The sequence below is a fragment of the Palaemon carinicauda genome, chromosome 34, assembly GCF_036898095.1.
Source record: "Palaemon carinicauda isolate YSFRI2023 chromosome 34, ASM3689809v2, whole genome shotgun sequence".
NCBI lineage: Eukaryota > Metazoa > Arthropoda > Malacostraca > Decapoda > Palaemonidae > Palaemon > Palaemon carinicauda.
In genome coordinates, this window is record NC_090758.1 from 40,566,969 (window position 1) to 40,589,652 (window position 22,684).

A 22,684-nucleotide genomic window follows, 5' to 3' on the forward strand; every position below is an offset into this window, starting at 1 on the left:
TGGTTTTTCCGAGTGTAATTAAAATTTTATTGAAGCTTTAGGCTATATTTTATACATTTTAGACTGTGTGGAATATTTCCAAGATAGTATACGAGTGAGTTTCGGTGAATTAGGTAATCGATTCTCTTGGTGCCTAGGCTAGTTGCTTTTGGAGCCTTAGTATACTTTATCATACTCCCCGGTTGCTTTCTTTTCTTCAGAGAGTGTATGCAATCCCTTTCCCTCTGTTTAAGCCTTGGGCTTATCCCTAAGTGGTTTTTTCCAAATTTATTTTCGATAAAACTATACTAGGGTGTTACTGTACCTTCCTGTTCCTGTAGTTATGGTTCAAGAGGGACAGAACAACAGAGTTTTTAGTCTGAGTCTGTGTTGTCTGGCTTGGGGCTGAGTCCCCCTCGCTGACCTAACACATACAAAGGGAGCTTAGCTCCCTTAGGTCACTACCGAAGGTTTCTGTGGATATGATTCCTTCTTTTGTGATCTACCAGACTAGTCCTGTTGCTGTTCTCTGGGGAGGATAAGTTCTTCCCTTGGGAGTAGCAACGCCTTCCTTGCTTTGGTGCTCTGGAAGCTGGCAAGTATTGCTGGCCTTTCCCCTTAGATCTCCCTTAGGCTAAGATAAGTTTCTTGGCTGCGGGTGATCTGTCACTAAAGCAAGGTTGGCAGGACCCTCTTGTCCCTTCCCCCTCTTTCTTCGTAATGGCCGTGCCATTACTGTACTGTACGTCGTTCTACATCTGGACCTAGTATAGGTTAGGATGTGGAATTGACTCAGCCCCTTGCCGGCTGGCAGAGCTGGCCGGCAGGGGTCTTACTGTACTGTACGTCGTTCTACTTCTGGACCTAGTATAGGTTAGGATGTGGAATTGACTCAGCCCCTTGCCGGCCGGCAGAGCTGCTGGCCGGCAAGGGTCTTATGTTTTCGAGTGCTGCCCGGACCTCTCTTGGTCCCTCATCCATGCCTGCCTGTAGAGCCAGACGGCATTGGTCAGGAAGCCTGAATTAGTTTCTCCCCATCCTTATATGCACTCTTTCGGTTGCCGGGCTTGGAGGTTGTGTACACTCTTATCCCGGCATCCATTCTATTTTTCTTCTAGTGCTGTACCTGACCCGGCTGCCGGCCTATGAGGCCGGCTGCCGGCCTCATAGGCCGGCAGCCGGGAAGGTGTAGTCCTCTGGTTCTTTTGCTGCCAGTTGGCATCGGTCTTGTACCTTTGCCGGCCGGCTTATGTCAGCCCTTGTCTGCCGGTCACCAAGAGTGTGGCCGGCAGCTGGGTACTACCTTGTGTAGTTGCTGGCCGGCAGCCATTGCCGGCCAACACTGGCTGTTACCGGCCGGCAGTTGCTGCCGACCGGCACAGGCATTTGAACCAGAGTGCTGCCGCCCTATAGCTGTTAAGTAGTATACTTTAAAGCTAGTTGTGGTGTGTGCCGGCCGGCAAAGCAGGCCGGCACACATCCCCCTATACTGTACTAGTATTCTTCTGTATAGCATATACAGTAAGAAGAAAACTATAGTAAGGGTTTTGGTACAGCACTGTATCTTCTAACACTATTGAGTTTTCTTGCACATCCCTTTGCTGTTGCCCTCAGATAGGAAGCTGAGTTCTTCCCTGTCTATTATCCAGGATTTTAAAATCATTGCTTAGGTGTGAGCTCCACCTGTTTCCTCTGGAAACCTTGCATTGGTTAATCTAGAAGAGATAAACCATTTTGATTTTATTATCTGGAAGGCTGCAACAATGAGCTGTGAAGGAAACACAAGTGTGTGTCTTTCCTTTATGAATTGTTATGCTATACTATGCATATCCAGTGATACATAGTTCACTTGATACCCATGGAAATTTCTTCTCTTTACAGAAGGACACTCCGAAGTGGGGAAGTGCTTTCTGCAATGTCAGCAGCAAGAACCTCTGCGGACATGAGTTTTGTAGGAGACACGCAGCATACGCTGTCTCCAAGGATGATCTCCGGTATTGGGACCCTCAGGTATGTACTGTGTGCACTAACCTGATTACTGAGACATTTAAATAGCTAGGAAGAAGCTTCGTACCTGGGTAAGGGGCTTCCAAAAGAACACTTCTGGCCCTTATCTTCCAAGTGAGAAGATGAGGGCGTATCCTTTCCCTAAGGCATCAGCTGATGCAGTGATTCCCCAGACTCAAGAGGAGATCCCCTAAGTTCAGATCCAGGTGGATGCTGAAGTCGCGGTCGCGATGCAAGACATCCAGCTAGATGACAGGATGTCTGATGTGGACGGGTGTCAGGAGGAAAACCTCCTGGCAGAAGCCCAGGATGAAGTTCAAGCCCCTCTACATCGGCCGGTCTCCCAGTAGAGCTGGGACAGGCCCTCTCTTCTATTGTTGGAATGATCCAACAAATGCAGAAGGAGAATCAGGAGAAGGCGGCTGCAATGGAACTGCGAATGCAGTGCCTTGCAGAATCACATGGGCCACAGAAAAAGCTCAATGTGAAAGACCTTCCCTTGTGCTCAGATGCTAACCCATGGAGGTATGCTGAGCACATGCCGATGACGACTGGAAAGATCGTCATCTCGGATAAGCTGGGCTCAGTTCCCCTGGAGGGTGGAATTCTGGCCCAGCAAAGCATCATATCCGGACTGTTATGTCCGGCTGAGGAAGGAACCAGCTTCAAAGGAGGAGACAGAGCCGAAGGAGGTCATAGTGATGGACCATGCTAAGGCTCAAGCTCTACTTTCATCCTCGATGAAAGAGAGGGGCTTCTCTAACTCAAAGGTAGCCGCATTGAATAGGAAGCTCCCTTCCTTTGTGTCCTCGCCTACTAGAGCCTTCCCCTTTTTACAGAAAGGGTTTCTGGCTGTAATAAAAGCAATCGAGGCCGGCAAGTCTTGCCCCTCCCTAGAGGAGTGTAAACCCTTGTCGCTGGCCCTGCCTATGGACCACAAAGACTGGAAGGACGTCCATCTTACGTTCTCAGTGGGAAAGTTGGAGGCTGATATTGCCGGACGTCAGTTCGGCAAGGACCTCCCTAAGCTGTCTGACTTTATTTTGCGAAGTGAGTTCGATACAAAAGAAAGACTGACTGCCTCAATGTCTCTTCAGACTACTCTCGAGAAGATGGCAAGTGACCCCAAGGTCCATGAAATGTTCATGGTAGTGGCCAAGCCTCATCTGGCCACAGTGACGAAGGACCTTTATGGCTTCGTCAAGGCAAGGAGAGCTTGTAGGGAGTTTGTGTTTACCTCGGCTACGGTGAGGCCCGAGCCAAAGAAACTAATCTCCTCCAACATTTGGGGAAAAGACCTTTTCCCTACCGACTTGGTCAAAGAAGTTGTTGATAAGGCCGCCTTGGAGAATAGAAACCTTCTCCAGAAGTGGGGCCTGGCTATCAAAAGAAAGTCTTCCCAGATGAGGGTCCTCAACCGAAGAGGAAGACTATGAGGACTAGGCTACCATCTCGGCCAGCCAAGTCTCTTAGACAGCAACAGCAACTGCAATTGCCATTGCCCCCAGTGCCCCAGATCGTGGCACAAACCCCGACCACCTTTCAGTGGGTACCCCAGGCCGTATCGACACAGTCCACGGCATTCACCCCAGCGTTCGAAGGGCAGTCTACTTCCTTTCGAGCAAAGCCTAGAGGAGCAGCCAGAGGCTCGTCTAGACGCCCCTCAAGGGGAAGGGGATTCAGGGGCGGTCGTGGTCAGGAAGGCAAGACCTCAGGACGGCAGTCCAAGTGAGGTGATACCGGTAGGAGGGAGACTTCTGAAATTTCGGGATCGGTGGACCTTCGATCCCTGGGCCCACAGCCTACTCAAGAATGGACTGGGCGGGAGCTGGTACAGCACTCCACCCCCGTGCCTTCGGTTTTTCCAACACTCCACCCCCGTTCTGGAGGAGTACGTTCAAGAACTGTTGGAGAAAAAAGGTGATCCGAAGGGTGAAGCCCATCAATTTCTAAGGGAGGCTGTTTTGTGTTCCCAAGAAAGACTCGGAAAAGCTCAGAGTCATTCTGGACTTGTCGCCACTCAACAAGTTCATAGTGAATTGCAAATTCAAAATGCTAACACTGCAACACATAAGGACCTTACTGCCCAAGAGGGCATATTCCGTCTCTATAGACTTGTCAGACGCCTATTGGCACATCCCAATTAGCCATCGACTCTCCCCCTACCTAGGGTTCAGGCTACAACGAAGACTATACGCCTTCGGAGCCATGCCATTCGGGCTAAACATAGCCCCAAGGATTTTTACGAAGCTTGCGAGCGTAGCTCTCAAACAATTACGCCTAAAGGGAATTCAGGTAGTAGCCTACCTGGACGACTGGTTGGTGTGGGCAGCATCCGAGACAGAATGCTTGCAAGCTTCCAGTCAAGTGATCCAGTTCCTAGAGTACCTAGGCTTCAAGATCAACAGAAAAAGTCTCGACTTTCTCCATCTCAAAAGTTCCAGTGGCTTGGAATCCACTGGGACCTTTTGTCACACCGTTTCTCCACCCCGGCGAAGAAAAGGAAGGAGATAGCGGGTTCTGTCAAGAGACTTCAAGATTCCGAAAGGATATCAAGACACGAGCAGGAGAGAGTACTGCGCTCTCTCCAGTTTGCTTCGGTGACAGACCCAGTGCTAAGAGCACAGCTAAAGGATGCAATCGGAGTTTGGAGAAGTTATGCATCAAACGCGTGAAGAGATCTGAGAAGACCAGCCGCTTCGGCTAAGTACTCTTCTCAGGCCTTGGTCCCAAGCCAGACATCTAAAGAAGTCGGTTCTTCTTCAGCCACCTCCCCCGTCGGTGACGATTTACTCAGACGCCTCGAAGGAGGGATGGGGAGGTCACTCTCATCGGAAAAAAGTCCAGGGGACTTGGTCCAGGCTATTCAAGACCTTTCACATAAAACTTTCTAGAAGCTAGGGCAGTGCTCCTTACCTTAAAGAAAGTCTCCCCGCGTCACTCGATCCACATAAGGGGGTGATAGACAGCGAGGTAGTTGTGAGATACTTGAATCGACAAGGATCGAGGTCACCACCTCTCAACCAGGTGATGTTGGCCGTCTTCCGATTGGCGGAAAAGAAGAAGTGGTACCTGTCGGCAGTTCACCTTCAAGGAGTCCGCAATGTGACAGCGGACGCTCTATCCAGGTTCACACCGATAGAGTCGGAATGGTCCTTAGACGCAGGATCATTCTCCTTCATTCTGAATCAGTCCCAGAACTGCAGATAGACCTCTTTGCGACGAAAGACAACAAGAAGTTGCCCCTGTACGTGCCCCGTACGAGGACCCCTTAGCGGAAGCAGTGGACGCGATGTCCCTCGACTGGAACAGATGGTCCAAGATTTATCTGTTCCCTCCTCACAACCTTCTGTTGAGGGTCCTCAACAAACTGAGATCCTTCAAAGGGTAGCGGCAATAGTGGCCCACAAGTGGCCGAACAGCGTGTGGTTCCTCCTGGCATTGGAACTGTAGCTGAAGTTTGTACCACTACCAGATCCAGTTCTGACCCAGCGAGTCCAGAAGTCAACTGTCTGCGCTTCATTACAGAAAACCCGGACCCTGCAGCTCATGATTTTCTCTCCCTAGCGGTGAGAAAGCGTTTCGGGATTTCGAAAGCCAGTATAGACTTCCTTGAGGAATATAAGTGCAAATCTACTAGAAGGCAATATCAGCGTGTAAGTCTGCTTTGACAAGACCCATTCTATATGCCTTCCAGGTCGACCTAGGTAACGAGATCTTTAATAAAGTCCCGAAAGCCTGTGCTAGGCTCAGACCTTCAGCACCTCCAATGCCCATTTCATGGTCTTTAGACAAGTTCTTCATTTCGCTTCTCTGTTGAGCAATGAAGAGTGTGCGTTAAAGGATTTGACACAAAAAGTTATTTTCCTATTTTGCACTCGCGTCCGGGGCCAGGGTCAGTGAGATTGTAGCCTCTCGAGAGAGGCAGGTCGTGTTCAGTTCCTGGATGGGGGAGAACTGAACCTGTTTCCGGATCCTACGTTTCTCGCCAAGAATGAGTTACCCACCAACAGGTGGGGTCCCTGGAGAATCTGCCCTCTGAAAGAAGATGCATCTCTATGTCCAGTAGAATGCCTAAAGGTCTATCTTCATAGAACTTCAGACTTCAAGGGTGGTCAACTATTCAGGGGAGAAACATCAGGCTCAAATTTATCTCTGAATCAACTCAGAGCGAAAATCACATATTTTATTCGCAGAGCGGATCCTGACAATACACCCGCAGGTCACGATCCGAGGAAAGTTGCCTCATTCTTAATTTCTTTAATTGTATGGATTTTGAACATCTCCGTTCATACACTGGCTGGAAGTCTTCCAGAGTGTTCTTTCGCCACTATGCGAAGCAAGTAGAGGAACTAAAAGAGATCTGTGGTAGCAGTGGGTCGCGGTGTTAACCCTACTGTTTAACTCTGCGAGGAACAGTGGTCTTAATTGGGACGATTAATTCCAGGGTGAGTGTGTAGTTACATACTGTACTACAAACTAAGTGAGGGCACTGTGTTGCCCATGCAGACTGTTCCATTTCCGAAGGTGAACCTAGCATAAGTGCAGACATGTGAGCCGAGCGTTTCTAACGCTAATGTCATTGATTTGTAATACAGGCTTTTATGACTTTGATACCTCGGTATCTTAAAAGTGGCATCTAATGTTTTTTCTTTCAGACAAACAAGCTCTGTTTACTATCATACTTATGCTTAAAGTTTTGGGTTATCCTCTTCTTATGTATATATATATATATATATATATATATATATATATATATGGTTAACCTGTCTATTTATTGCCTGTCAATAATCTGGTTCTTGAGAACCTTGCGTCTCGTTCACCTGTGTCAATTTATTGGTATAATTGAGCATTCATTCTATGTACCTTATCTGGGATAATTCTAATAGAATTGTTCCTTTATGCAAGCTATGTTGCATTGGTTTTCCTCCTATGCGGATATAAAACCTTTGTCCAATACAAGTATTGTGCGGAGAACTGGTCGATATTTCATATTGACGCAGTGGTTCTTTACAAACTATGCTTTACTTAATATAGGGCGAGACCACTATATTAGCTTGCCTGGTATTCATACATAGATATATGTACTCTTCGAGACTTTTCCAGAGTCTAGTAGGACTCTTCCCTGTAGGGGGCAGGAAGCTCTAACATAGTTTATAGTTAGTTGAAAAGATGTATAACGGTAACATCTTAGGTCTCTAGGTCTAGTCGACCGGGAAAAAATTACCTCCGGGGAGTACGGCACGTTCTGAGAATCCACAGATACAGTAATGCTCTGGTACACTTCCATCAGGACGACATGGCTTGAGCCCAAAAAACGGATTTTGAGCGAAGCGAAAAATCTATTTTTGGGTGAGATGGCCATGTCGTCCTGATGGACCCGCCCTTGCCTTTCTAAGAAAGGGCTGTAGGACCCCTCCCTACATACAGTATCTGTAGCACCTCGTGTACGCTACAAGGAATACAGATGGCGCCAGGATTGGCGCCAGGCACGCATACGAATCGGGGGATAGGGAAGCCTTGGGAGCGGCTCCCCTTTTTCTTTCCTGAATTCGTATCTCGCCAATCACCTCCTACGAGACGAAATCTCTGTCCAGGATGTAGATTGCCATGTGACGTGTCTAGAATACGTCCCCTGATATGTCGCGATATCCCTTTCACGAGGGATACTCGCTCCAGGAGTTAGAATTCTGGTACCTTAAGGTAAATTCTCTGGGAATATCGCCGTAGTTGTAATATACCCTAGGAAGCTACCCTATAGGAACTTCCATCAGGACGACATGGCCATCTCACCCAAAAATAGATTTTTCGCTTCGCTCAAAATCCGTTTTATATATATATATATATATATATATATATACATATATATATATATACATACATACATACATACATACATATAATCAAGGGAAATATGAAAATACAAAAAACCCTAACAAGGGAATGACTGTAAATGATGATGAAATCTATGATATATAAAGTTGAATTAGTAAAACTATCCAAAAAAAAAAATAAATAAACGGACTGAAAACATTGGGTACACATAATCACACCAAAATGAAAAATAAACAAAATATGAAAAACCAATATGTACGGCTTTTATAGACTATGAAACACCTTTTCATACTACCAAATTTCAGCAGTAATGAAAGCCCTTCAAAAGTAAGGACAAGATGAATCTTATGCTTGAAGATATATATACGGGTAGCACAGAAACCTCAACACTACATAGCTAGTGAGAAAATTCCGATTAGGCAAGGAGTTACACAGGGAGACCTATCTCTCGTAAATTATTCATAGAAAGAAGAGAAGAAGATTTTAAATACTTAGATTGGGAAAATGTAAGAATTATTAGTAATGGGGAATACCTTTAGAGCTTAAGATTTGTGGATATCTTATTTTTATTTATTTATTCAAGGGATCTTCTGCGAAAGATGATCGAAGATATGAATGTAGAAAGCGAAATATATGAGTTGAAATAAATATGAGTTAAACTAAGATAATTTTCAATGAAAGTACAAAGACGCTAAATAAAGTTTATTTACGAACCTGTAGAGATTGTTAATAAAATTACGTACATATGACAGACAATAAGGTTTTCCCAGGATATGCGACAGAAATTAGAAGAAGGATAAGCATGAGTTTATGAAAGGTATAATGCCTTTCACTCTAAAAAGAAAAAAAAATGATCGGGTGGAACTACGAGTATCAACTCATACATCATAAACTTAGTCTTACCAAAGCCATAAAACAAAGCTAGTTACAAATCAAAGAATTATGGAAATAAAAATGATGGGAAACAGAAAAGAAGAGCAACATAGCAAACTAAAATAGGGGGTATTTCAACAAGTAAGACAATAAATGCACGTGGGCATTACATTTAAGGAGGATGACAGATAATAGGCTAAAAAATAAAAAAAAATAATGGGTTATTAGAAACTTTAAACGAAGCCGTGGAAGGAAGAGAAGACAATGGATTGACCAAATAAAAAAATGAGTATTGGAAAAAACAACAACAAAAAACCACAAACAGGCGAGAGTGGAAAGACTTTGATGTCAGCTATATTGTCTGCATTCGAGTTATGGTTAATTGCCAAGGTCAAACCCATAGAAAAAAACCTTATAAATGGTGCATTTGTCAGTTATTGGGTGTGAGAAAAACTACTAAGAATGTTGTGTGTCTGGTAGAGCTGAGTGTTCCCCCGATACGAGCATTAATCAAATCAAAGCAGAGAAAATTCTTTAAGCAAATGTGTCTTGTAAGGAACACAATGAATGATGGTCCTTTGACTGACGCTATGCAAATAATCCTTGGCTGCAATGACAGTTTCTAGGTATATACAAAACTTAATTAGGGAAACTTATAATGATATTTGGGAAGCAAATTCTGAACTAAAAATCTAAATTACAGAAATATAATTCAAACCGAATAGTGTTTTATAGAAAATAAACCCAGATCTCGTTGATTAGGACATTTATTCCAAACGAGTGCAAGTGAATGAATTGAGCGCATTTCAAGAGTACGGCTAAGTGGCCCCATTCATTGGCTCTTGTAACAGGACGTTGGACCAGAGGAGGTAGGGGTCGTCTACCTATAGAGAAAAGGTTATGTTCTTGAACACAAATAAAAGCAGAAATTCATGTCATTGAAAACTGCCCTGTTTCCTTGCAAATTAGACAGACCTATAATATTACTACAGCCTTAGAGGTGTTATTAACAAGAACTTATTACGAAGTAGTATGTAAAATTGTATATAAGCTTTTTTCATTATATTGAAATGTTCAAATACGTGTATATGTATATGTATATATAAATATGTATATATATATATATATATATATATATACATATATATACATATATATATATATATATATATAAATATATATATAAATATATATATATATATATATATTATAAATATATATATATATATATACGAGTATATATATATATATATATACTATATATATGTATATATATATATATATATGTATATATATGTATATATATACTTACATATATATATATATATATATATGTATATATATACATATATATATATATATATATATATAATTATATATATACATATATATATATAAATATATATATATATATATATATACATGCGATATTGTATTATACATATAGTATTCAGTGAGTCTTGTTGATGGTCTAGGTTTAATGCTGTAGTGCTATAATAACATTTCAATGAAGATACAGTCTATCACATTTTATTTTTTTTTTTCACAATCACATATTGTAATGTTGACTGCAAGTGTTCTTTTTTTAAATTATTGTACGGTTGTGTTCAATAAGATATGTATCTATCTATCTACTGTATCTACATATCTAAGGCCTTTGTCCTGCCTAGGATTAGCTACGGTAGAAGATGATGATATAAGTATGACTCATTTTATTTATTTACATAGAATCATATGATTTTACACTTACGTGAAAGTATCTGTTCTTAAACTGTACATCAGTCATGCGTCATAGATAAAATCTATAATCATCTGATACTTCTGCAGCTTGATAAATAAAATATGCAATCACTTTAATACAAGTAAATCTAGAAAAATATTTTAGAAAGATTTTTCTATCATCCTTTTCAGTGAGGATTTTATTTTAGCAATTTTGTCATCCTTTTTTGTGAACACGAAAAACAAAATTACGCAGGGATTGTAAAAAAAAAACACATAAAAAAGATTCTGTAATTCCAGGCTCTGGTAACTCTGTTTCTGTAGTAGATTTTTTTTCAGGAGCTTCAAAAGAAAAATTTCACAATACATACACACAAAAAGAATTATAAAAAATACATGTACACAGACATACACAACGAAAAGTTTATGTATACACTATACACACATATAAACACACACACACACACACACATATATATATATATATATATATATACAGTATATATAAAAACTTTTTTTACCTACATCTATATTATTTTCCCTTTAAAATTTTAACACATTTAAAAAAATAATAATAATAATGATCATAAATAGTTTTAGGGATCAAACCTAAAACATACTAGAATTTTAAATATATAAAACAATTACTCATAATTTCATTACGTTGACATTCCTATTAACTGCTCAAATATGAAAGGAAAACTATAACAAAGTCTAAATATGAAATTGAAGTCTAATTATTGTCAATAATGAACTAGAAAATGAGTTCCCAGATTTATTTGACAAGTCTGCCAATGTTACAGACTCGCCGAATGTCTGGGCCCATTATGCATTTTCGATCATTACGTTTTGCGTTTGATTAAATCTTGGGTAATTGGTAAAGTTTTATGAGTTCACCTATGTATAAAGAGTTTTAACATTTTTGCTGTGTTGTTTGGTTAATTCTTAATCCATATCAATTAATTATTCGAGATGTTTAAATGAAATTGTATTTACTTCGACCTGCTTAGGAGAGGTAAAGATCCAAAGATGAGTTCTTGGACCTCTCTCTCTCTCTCTCTCTCTCTCTCTCTCTCTCTCTCTCTCTCTCTCTCGTTTTTTAACAGTAATCGAATATATGTTTGGTTTCACCAGTCAGGACTGAAATTATAGGGATACTTATGATAAACTACGTCACGGTAATATACTATTTTATTGTTGATATATATATATATATATATATATATATATTTATTTATTTATTTATTTTTTTATATATATAATATACACACATGTATATATATATATATATATATATTATATATATAGTATACACACATGTATATATATATATATATATATATGTGTGTGTGTGTGTGTGTGTGTGTGTTTGAGAGAGAGAGAGAGAGAGAGAGAGAGAGAGAGAGAGTTGGGTTGCAGATCGTCAATAGATCTGTCAAAAATCAAAATCTGTTTTGGTTTTCAATATCTCCAATAAAAATCTAAATTTTTCTTCATTATTTTCCATGTCAGATAAAAATCTAAATCTTTTTAGTTGTTTTTTAATGTGTCTGATAAAAATCCTGATCTGTTTTGTTGGCTTTCAATATTTCTTAGAAGAAAAAAGATACAGAGCAGTGTTTTATGTTTCATCTTCATTTGGTCGATTATCATTAATATTTACTTTTTGAGTTTGAATTTACAAGGGTAGATGATTAGGCAAAAGTATAATTTTTTCTAAAAAGAAAAATATTTAATCATAAGGTCCTACCAATATTAACATATGCATGAGAAACTTGGAGCGTTACTAAAAACTTAGAACGTAATCTATTTAAAACTCAAAAAGCATTTGAAAAAAAAATAATGGGAATAACACTAAGAGACAGGAAAAGACCAACATAGATACGCGAGCAAAGTAAAGTAGAGGATATTCCAACAACATTTAAGAAAAAGGATATGGACATATGGAGGGCATATGGGAATGACAGACAATAGATGGACATTAAGAATAACAGAGTGGATCCCGAAAGACATTTAAATCCAAATATACGTTAGAATGGTTTCCCGAAACCAAGATTAAACTGCTCATGTACAAACAAACTTCTACGAATATATCATATGTTACGTAGGATGAAATTGATAAAAACAATTCCCCCTTGTTTCATCAAAGCGCCATGTATCTCTCAAGGGATGCATATGGATACCATAACACAGATGGATACTGTGATGCTGGGAGATACTAATCAAATACATATGTCTCAACTGATTTATTTGATCACTTTACTATTCATAAATCTGCTTTTACTCCACAATACTACTATAAGATTTCAGTAATATATATATATGTATATATATATATATATATATATATATATATTTATATATATATATATATATATATATATATATATATTTATATATACATATATATATATATATATATATATTATATTTACACACACACACAAACACATTTATATATATATATATATATCTATATATATATATATATATATATATATGTATATATATATATATATTGATGTATATACACACATCAAAAGTATCAATTATTTTGGTGAAAGAGAGAGAGAGAGAGAGAGAGAGAGAGAGAAAGAGAGAGAGAGAGAGAGAGAGAGAGAGAGAGCTATGTTCAATGAAATACATTATCATTATCATCATCTTCTACACCTATAGACGCAAAGGGCATCGGTTACATTTTGCCAGTCATCCCTATCTTGAGCTTTTCATTCAATACGTCTCCATTAATCCTCTCCTACTTCACACTTCATAGTTCTCAGCCATGTAGGCCTGGGTCTTTCAACTCTTCTCGTGGCTTGTAGAGCACAGGTAAACTTTTGGTGAACTAATCTCTCTTGGGGAGTGTGAAAACCATTCCTAAACCATCTCCATCTACCCCTCACCGTGATCTCATCCACATATTGCACTCGAATAATCGTTCTTGTAGTTTCCTTTCTAAAATGTAGCTATTTAGATAACTAAGAAAGCTGGGTTGAATAAAACATAGAGCTGTGATGTATGAAATAACAGTTAGGTTTGGTAATGATAGAGCGATAATAAAAGAAAATGGCGCTGCGTTGAAAAATAAAGAGAGCTTGATTATTTAGAAAAGGAACAGTCTTGATACATATTTTTTTCTTTTTTCTTGTATTTAATGAACCTTATATGATATAACGAGTTTATTTTGATGATTGTTGAATAAGAGTTTGGATCATGAAACGCTCTCTCTCTCTCTCTCTCTCTCTCTCTCTCTCTCTCTCTCTCTCTCTCTCTCATTCAGCAAAACCCTTCCAAACTCCCATCACATAATAAATTCTGGGAATTTATGCAATAAAAAGAAACTTGATATAAAAAAGTAAAAAGTTTAATTTTTTTAAACTGGCCCAGGACACTCACAAATTTTGACATAATTAATAAAAGTTTAAAAAAAGATTATATGGATTTATATTAACTTAAATTCTTGTTCTTCATTCTATAAATAATGTATCAACATATATGAGCATTTACAGTTGAGATTTAGAATGCTAATATTCCTAGAAGTCAAAGAGGAGAAATATGAAATGATTTTACTTTTCCCTAAAATCAATTTTAATTAAAAATGAAATCAAAATACTTGAAACTCTCCATTTATGAAGAATTTTCAGAAAGCTGTTATAATACCAGCGGAAGTTTAGATATTATTGATGGAAAAAAAAAATCAGAACGAACTGATGGAAAGATGTGGAAGCACCGATGATCGGTTAATGTTCATGAAATAATCAGTTTTCAAATCAGGCAAGTACGTATATATATATATATATATATATGTATATATATATATATATATGTGTGTGTGTGTGTGTATATATGTATATATATATATATATATATATACGTATATATATATATATATATGTATTATGTACATTATATTATTATTATTTTTATATTATATATATGTACATAATATATATATATATATAAACATATGTATATATATATATATATATACACATATATATATATATATATGTATATATATATATATATGTATGTATATACATACATATATATATATATATATATATTTATATATATATATATATAGTATATACATATATATATATATATATATATATATACATATATATATATATACAGTATATATATGTGTATATATATATATATATATATATCTGTGTGTGTGCGTGTATCTGTGTATTTTTTTCCAAGCCCTTATTTGCTTGGATAAGGGGTTATCATATTTTTTTAAATTGTAACTGATATTGAAATATTCTCTATTAATTACGAATTACTTATCATGTAGTTTATTTATTTCTTTATTTTTTTTTTTCGTCACAGGGATATTTTTCCCTTTTTGAAGCCATTCAAAGGACCCCATAACTCTTTAGCGGTATTATCCCAAACAGGCTGTTGGTACCTTGTAAACCTGATAAATAATAATAAAAATAATAATAAAAGTAATAATAATAATAATAATAATAATAATAATAATGATAATAATAATAATAATAATAATAATAATAATAATAATACTGTTTAAAATCCATGAAAATATACTTGATATAAACATGCATTTTGTATGTGCATTATAAACTGAATTAAAACATTTCTATGATATAAAAAAAAAATCTTTCTCCGGATGAAGTTGAACCATCTTCCAGAAAGTAATATTTTCAGCATTGAATCCTGAATAAATAGTTTTTATGCAATGACATATATTTCCATTCTGATTCCCAGGCAAATCAGCTGAGCAATTCCTTTTACCTAAACCAATTTTAAACCATTTGGTTTTTGTTTTATTACAAGTGTCAAGAAATGCATAGGTTAAATTCCTGGATATACGAAATAATTGAGAAATTCTTATTCCGTTCAATTGGATTGCAAATATGTTTTTATTCTCTTCAGTTTTCCCAATATTTCAGTCATTTGAAGAATTTCATAAATTCCATAGCTTTTTTTTTTTCGTTCATTTTTAAGATCGTTTTCTCTTCTAATTGGATATATTTCTCGGTCAGTAGTATAAAATAATGAAACCTCTTTTCCTTTAGAGTTTTCCGAATATTTTTGCGAGCTGTTAGTGGGAATATCTCTATATCTCATATTGCAATGCCAATAAAAAAAGTGATTTTATGAGAATATATTGAAGTGCAACTATTTTTTTTTTCTTTTTTACAATTGAGAACTAATGATATTAGTGTTTCTCTTAGTTGCTTCATGAATATATATATTCGGTTATTATCTTGTTCATTCAGAAGATTTATTTCATTTCATATTTTATATAAAGACAAATATTATTAATGGATTAACTTTATTCATCCAATCTATAATTTTAATGTCGTAACTGTAAATGAAATCATCAATTGCATTGACACTGTATATGCATTCAGGTATTTGATCGTCATTGCTGAATGGAAGCATTACCATACATTGAATTGATTAGTTGCATTAAAATCTTTTCAATCTCACCATTTCTCTACTATTTAATTAATGAAATCAGTTTATGAGAATTTTTTGATATTCGCTTGGTAATTTTGTTTCCACAATTAATATATAAAAATAATAAGTGTTCGAAAAATAAGGTCATATATTTTAAATTCTATCAATCTTTTCACGTTTCAACATTTAATAAACCTTTTTAATATCTCAACATTGATTTCAAGGTAATTATTTGTATACATACGAATCCATTTACCGAGTTTACATTTTAGAATAAAACAAAACATACAATATTGTCTACAATATGTACTTAAAAGCTCATATTAACATATATTGAACCAATAAACAGCTTTACTTGTATGTTTATATTCCTTAAGGAAATAAAGATAAGGTTTATTTTATAATTCATTTACAGTCTGGTAGGCCCTTATCAACAAACACAAATTCGCGGGTAGATGACGCATCACAGTTGGTCAGACGTTCGCGAAGACACAGAAATATGACAATTTTCTTTTTCGTTATTTGATTTGTTTATGTTGATTACAATGATGATAGGAACACCAAATTACACAACAATCATACAACTTTTTGGCCTATTGACCAGTACTGTATAAGTGATTTGAATCTGTAATGAATAATGTTATTTTCCAACAAAAGAAATTATATTTGGCAGCGCTGTTCCAAACCTGTCCTACCTACCTTAACTATACGGATGCTTGTTACCGAGGTCATTTGTTTAGGGTCATGACTTATTATCCATTTGATCTAATGAAAAAATGAAATTTTAAACACTTTTAAGAGTAAACTCGGATTACTTCCCATAATATAAGAGAATATTCACACGATTTTCTGATAAAAAAATATCCTCTATAATTAGGAAACTACAATTACATAATTTACCAATTATCTAGCCTCTACCTTCCTAGGATACTTTTCGTTTTTTTCACCCACGTGGTCGTCAAAAAAATTGACTACATTAGTTGGGCCAAGGTCCCTCAGATGCCATCTATTGGCAGTAAAGTAAAACTCTACGATTTAAGGGAGGGAGCAATAGGAGTCAGGGTTATTATGCCTTTCGGAATGTAACTATTTTATTATTCTACGTACTTCTTACCAATGATTCATGTTATACCGTGGAACGTATTAATTATCTTCTGGTTTCGTGAAAAGGTAATTAAAATTAGATAAAATAACTGTTTAATCACTTTATTTTTTAACGGATTTCAGTACATTTGGCATTCTGTCTCGCAGGCCCCCATGGCTCATACTCGCCCAGACCCCTTAATGTAATGACCTATCGATAGTTTGTTGAAGAAATGTGTCTAAAACATCTTGTGAAACTGTCAATTTCCTAAGGAGAATTTAGTTTTGCTCAGATAACAAAGAGCCACAATTTCACTTGTGTCATTTTTTATGGTAAAATTTTGCCCTGAAATAAAGTAATGAAAATCATAATGAGGGGATGGTGGGGGTAATTAGCAATTTGATACTCTACTGCTGACGCCATCTATTGGTTATGAAAATAAGCAATGTGTGGAGCTTTTTAATGCGTCGTGGAATCTTCCATGACGTAATTTTTGTTAGGAAATAGCCTAAATTACCTACTTGAGGGGAATTGAAGATAATTTACACTTGGTACACGTATTTTATACGAGTGTCAATATTAATCTAACCCCCTTTTTCAATAGGATAAAATTATTCAAATGAATGGAACAAGGCACATGTGCTGCCCTCTTTTGACCTGACGTAGAAAGACTCTGATTCTGTTCAAATTGAGATAAGCATGAGACTACTAAAACTTATTTACACGATTATTTCTAATTAAAAAAAAATCTTAACTTCGATTATGCTATTTTCTTCTGATATCTTAGGATATAAGTTATGGTAATTATATGTAAATACAGATAATATGTATTACTAAAATATACACAGCAGATCCTGATATTCTGCAAGAAAATAGTTGAAACTCGAAATAAAAACTCTAACTTTAACATAAATTTATTAATGTTAATATTAAAGATTGGTGAGCTAATCATAGGCACATTTATTACTGAAATCAATCCCCTATTAAAGGTGTCTTGTTCGATTTACTATATTCGATTATTACACAATCAGAGGCCATTGGCTATACATCACCTGCAGCTTCATTAAAATTCTTCTTTATACAAGTTTCTCTCTCTCTCTCTCTCTCTCTCTCTCTCTCTCTCTCTCTCTCTTGTTACTGTATAAAATCAAAATATTTGTCATCGGAGTTTCACAAAAAGCATCATTGAACTTACCATTATTCATGAAAAACGCAATCTTCAATTTTAGGTAGAGTAGATATAGGCCTATACAAATTACTCATGTATCATCAAAGCGCCGGAGCCTCTCATGATATACCCTTTAAGGATGCGTAACTCAGATCAATACTGCAATGGTGGGAGATGGGCATCTCATACATATGAATCAGAATTTCAGGAAATTTGTATGATGTATGATTGAGCAAACGATCTATTTTTATCATTCGTGAATATCCTCTAACACCAAAATAGAACATCAATTATATAAGACATTCAATCATAGCTTATAAATGTTTACTTCATGAAGACCCAACAGATGAATATATGATGAAATTCCAATCTTCTGCTCAGATATGAAAGGAATACTATCATCAATTTCAGAATGCAATTGAAGTCTAATTAAAGGCAATAATGAATTAGAAAATGATTTCACAAATATATTTGGCAGGTTTGCCATGTTACAGAATCGTTATGTTTTTCTTTTGATTAAATCGTGAGTAATTTTGCAAAAACTCAAGTTCACTTATGTGTAACTAGATTTTACATTTTACTGTGGTATTGCTTAAATCCTAATCAATATCTACAAAGTATTTGTGAATGTTTTAATGAAATTGAATGTAGCATGATGTGCCATGGAGAGGTATGATAAAAAAATGAGTAGTCAAATAACTATCTGTATTTAACATAAAAGAAAGGTAGTCTATTTGTATTTACCAAAAGGGTCTCATAAATCTGGCAATTGCATGTGTACATTGAACGAACGGCTTTAAACTTTTTGGTTGACCATATTTACAGCATATATGCGGTTACAATCCTGAAATCCTGTGCTTAGAAATGCGTTGTTTATGGGACCAGTTACAAAATGGTTTCAATAACCAGGTGTTCAGGGTGAAGGCATCATCTTCCCCCAAAGTAAAATGAAATGTGGATACCCTCCTTATCATTAGGAAAAGATTCAGGTTCTGTAGAGTGTAAAGTATCTTCCTCAATGGTTTGCTTTAGAGATGTAGACGCAAAAACCGCTGCATCTGAACAGCTATCAGTGTGTCGAATATCAACATTGAGAAATTTATAATTAGCATCAACTAAATCCAGGAAAACAATTGAGAAAATGTTCTTGCAGTTGAAGAAGAAACTAACACTTTTGGGAGGTGTACAAAGGCCTATATGTTTGTCGTCTATGGCTCCCAGATAGTTACATAAATTCTCTTTCCTGTAAATCAAGCGCGCTATTTACTTCCATCCTTCTGGGGTTGTTGGGCATGTAATTAATTCTTCAGCATGCTCATCGATGATAGCTTTATATACTTCTGAAACAACTATAGAGACGGTGTTGTGAGCAACTCTAAAGGCATATGTTAGGTAAGGCCGGGTGATGACTAACTTCAATCCAGGTGACAAAGCCTACCTGTAATTTTTATCCAGATTTGTGATCCTTTCTGGAAGTTCTATGAATAAAGCAAGACTCGTCCTGACACAGTTTGTAAAAGTTTGAACATCTTCAAGGCTTAGTTCTGTTATCAGATGATATTGCCCAATCATAGGTCTGTTCTGTAGCCAAGGTATAACCGGGAAAGATATAAGTTAGAAACAGTATATGTTTAAAAGGTGCATAAAAGATAAGTCATGGGTAATAAATGTAATCTACCAAGATGTTCTGTTGTTTTTTTTTTTCTTTTCTTTCTGGGGCTCTTCTCTTTCTTTTTCATCGTTATCATAGTGTAGGAGATAATCAGACATATGAACATCGTAGATCTAGAAAAATTCAATTCTGTAGATATCCGTCATCACTCAGTGGATTTATTTCGATGTGTAGGGTGGCAACTAAAAAGTCCAAATGATGAGTTGAAAATTCAGCAATTCCTTTTACGCACATTTGGCGTTATACGAAACTCTACACAGTTGTAGGCAGCAGCCAGGTGTAATCCGGATTGAAATTTTGCAAATAATCAGGCGACAGTTTATTATCTATATGCAGCTGTACACCATCAAATAAAACATGCAAGAATACAGTATATGTAGCGTGAGATGTCTCTTTGACAGATTTCATGAAAACTATAGAGAAGGTGTTGTGAGCAACTCTAAAGGCATACTGTAAAGTCTTGTAAATGTCCCTGTTTCAAGGTATGCCAGGGTATGACTAACTTCAGTCCAGGTGACAAAGCCTACATGTAATTTCTATTCAGATTTGTGGTCTTCAAGGCTTAGCTTTGTTATCAGGTGATTTTGTCCAATCATAGGTTTCCTCTTTATCTAAGGTTTCACCTGGAAAGATCTAAGTTAGAAACATAACACTATGTTTAAAAGGTGAATAAAAAACAAGTCATGGATACTAAATGTAACCTACCAAGATGTTCTGCTGTTTTTTTTTTTTTTTTTTTTTTTTTGAGAATCTTATCTTCTCTTCATCATCTTTATCAGAATATGAGAGATAATCTGCAATATGAGCACAAGTCTTCTGTAGTAGTAGCAGAATTAATTTCTGTAGAAATTTGTCCATCACACAGTGGATCAGTTTCGATGTTTACGGTGCGAAGACAAGAGTCTAAATGATGATTAAGCAATTCCTTTGGTGCACCTTTGACGCCATACGTAGCTGTACGGAGCTGTACGCAGCAACCAGGTGTCATCTGATAAGAAATTTTACTTCTTATCTGCTATACAACTTATTGTCTATCTGCAGGTATAGGCCATCAAAGATAACATGCAAGAACATATGTCACGTGAGATATCTCTCTGCAGGGCCATTGTAACAGTACAATGCTATTACATAGCTGCACAAGGTTATGCGAGCCAATACGTGGGACCAGTAAGTGGTCAGTGCATAATCTAAACGCCACCCTACGTACTATTCAGTAGCGAAACTGCTATGACTCCGCCAGACTGATTGTATTTTATTAATTTTCAGGAATTGGCCCACATACATCTTACTGGCGTCAGCAGTTATCAGCATTCATACGGTCAGTGCGGGATCACTTACCCATCCAATGAGAAACCCCTTTATACCCATTTCACACCGACTTTCGGAAAACCTCGTACAGGTTCGGACGGGAAGTTTTGGCCGCCCGCAACCATCCGAACTGGAGTCCGAGATTGTACGTATATAGTCCAATACTGTGCATGGCTTTACGAATACTACGTATTCAGTGTGATGTGACGCATTGTAGTACAACTTTTTCCGAGATTGTTTGAAGTCGATTTCAGAAAAATTAATCATGTATAATTTTTGGCCGTGGACTAGCTCGTGCAGTCTGGTACACAATCAGTCAAAAATTATGCGTAATCAGCCCGAAAGTGTATGTATTCACGTACGAGACTATTGCGTAACCACTCCGAACTCATCCCAGGTTGCGCGTAGTTGATTTAATTTATCTCAAAGTCCAGCTTCCTTCTTCCATGTGAACCTTTATGTGGCCCCAATACTTTCTCAGTGCGTCACTGGTAGGCCAACTCTCCGTCACCCAACATACAGCCATGACCACGACAGATTGGTTGTATTTTTCTTTTTTAATTTCTTTACGGACTCAGCCATCAGGTGTGAAACCACTATTAGGTTGATTAGAATCTGATGGATGTTGCATTGAAGAAAGAAGTGAGAGTTTTCCTCAATGCTTACAAACTCCTAATTTCTTTTTACCTTTTTTCTTTCGATTATTTTGATATGAAACCGATTAATCATTGTTCATATTTCGATACATTCAAAAGGGTTATTAGTACCGGTACTATTAATAATAGTACCAATATTAATAGAAGCATAATAAATTGGATGTGGAGATAACAGGAGCAATATATTAGCAACAAAAGCAGCGTTAGTATTAGAAAAGGACCAAACGGGATATACAGAATTATTCACTATATTTTCAATATTTAAACCATATATTATTTATTCGATTCATGGTTTAATGTTAAATCATGTCAACAAGTTCAACTTAACGTCTCCCGACGAAGGATATCTCCGACAATGTTCAGCCAGGAGTCAAACTGGGTTAGTGTACATCGATTGAGATAAGTCGGGAAGTTTTGGATTAAGTTTAGGAATCTGAGCTGCCGTGGACCATTTTTGTCTTTTAAGACTGGGAAAAAAAAAGTGGACGACATTTTTCTGCCTTTTTTGTAGATGGATCATATTTCTCCAGACAGGTAAAGTTAGACAGTGGACAAAGCACAACAAAATTCTCTAATCATTTGCTTTTGAATTGCTAAAAATACTTCGGTTTACTGTAAAGTTTTAGCGGTGATACAGCGTTTCGAATTCTCTCTCTCTCTCTCTCTCTCTCTCTCTCTCTCTCTCTCTCTCTCTCTCTCTCTCCGAAGAATGCATCCCATTGATTAATAGTGGCTTAATAAATGGTTCTTTTAGGCAACAATGCTTTTCTTCTTCTTCGAAGATTCATCGTCTTCTGATACCTGATCAGTTGGTTTGGGACCATCTGTTGTTTCTACGAGAGAGAGAGAGAGAGAGAGAGAGAGAGAGAGAGAGAGAGAGAGAGAGAGAGCAACATGCAACGCTTCCAAGTGAGTTTTATTAAGCTAACTCTTCACTGGTTGTC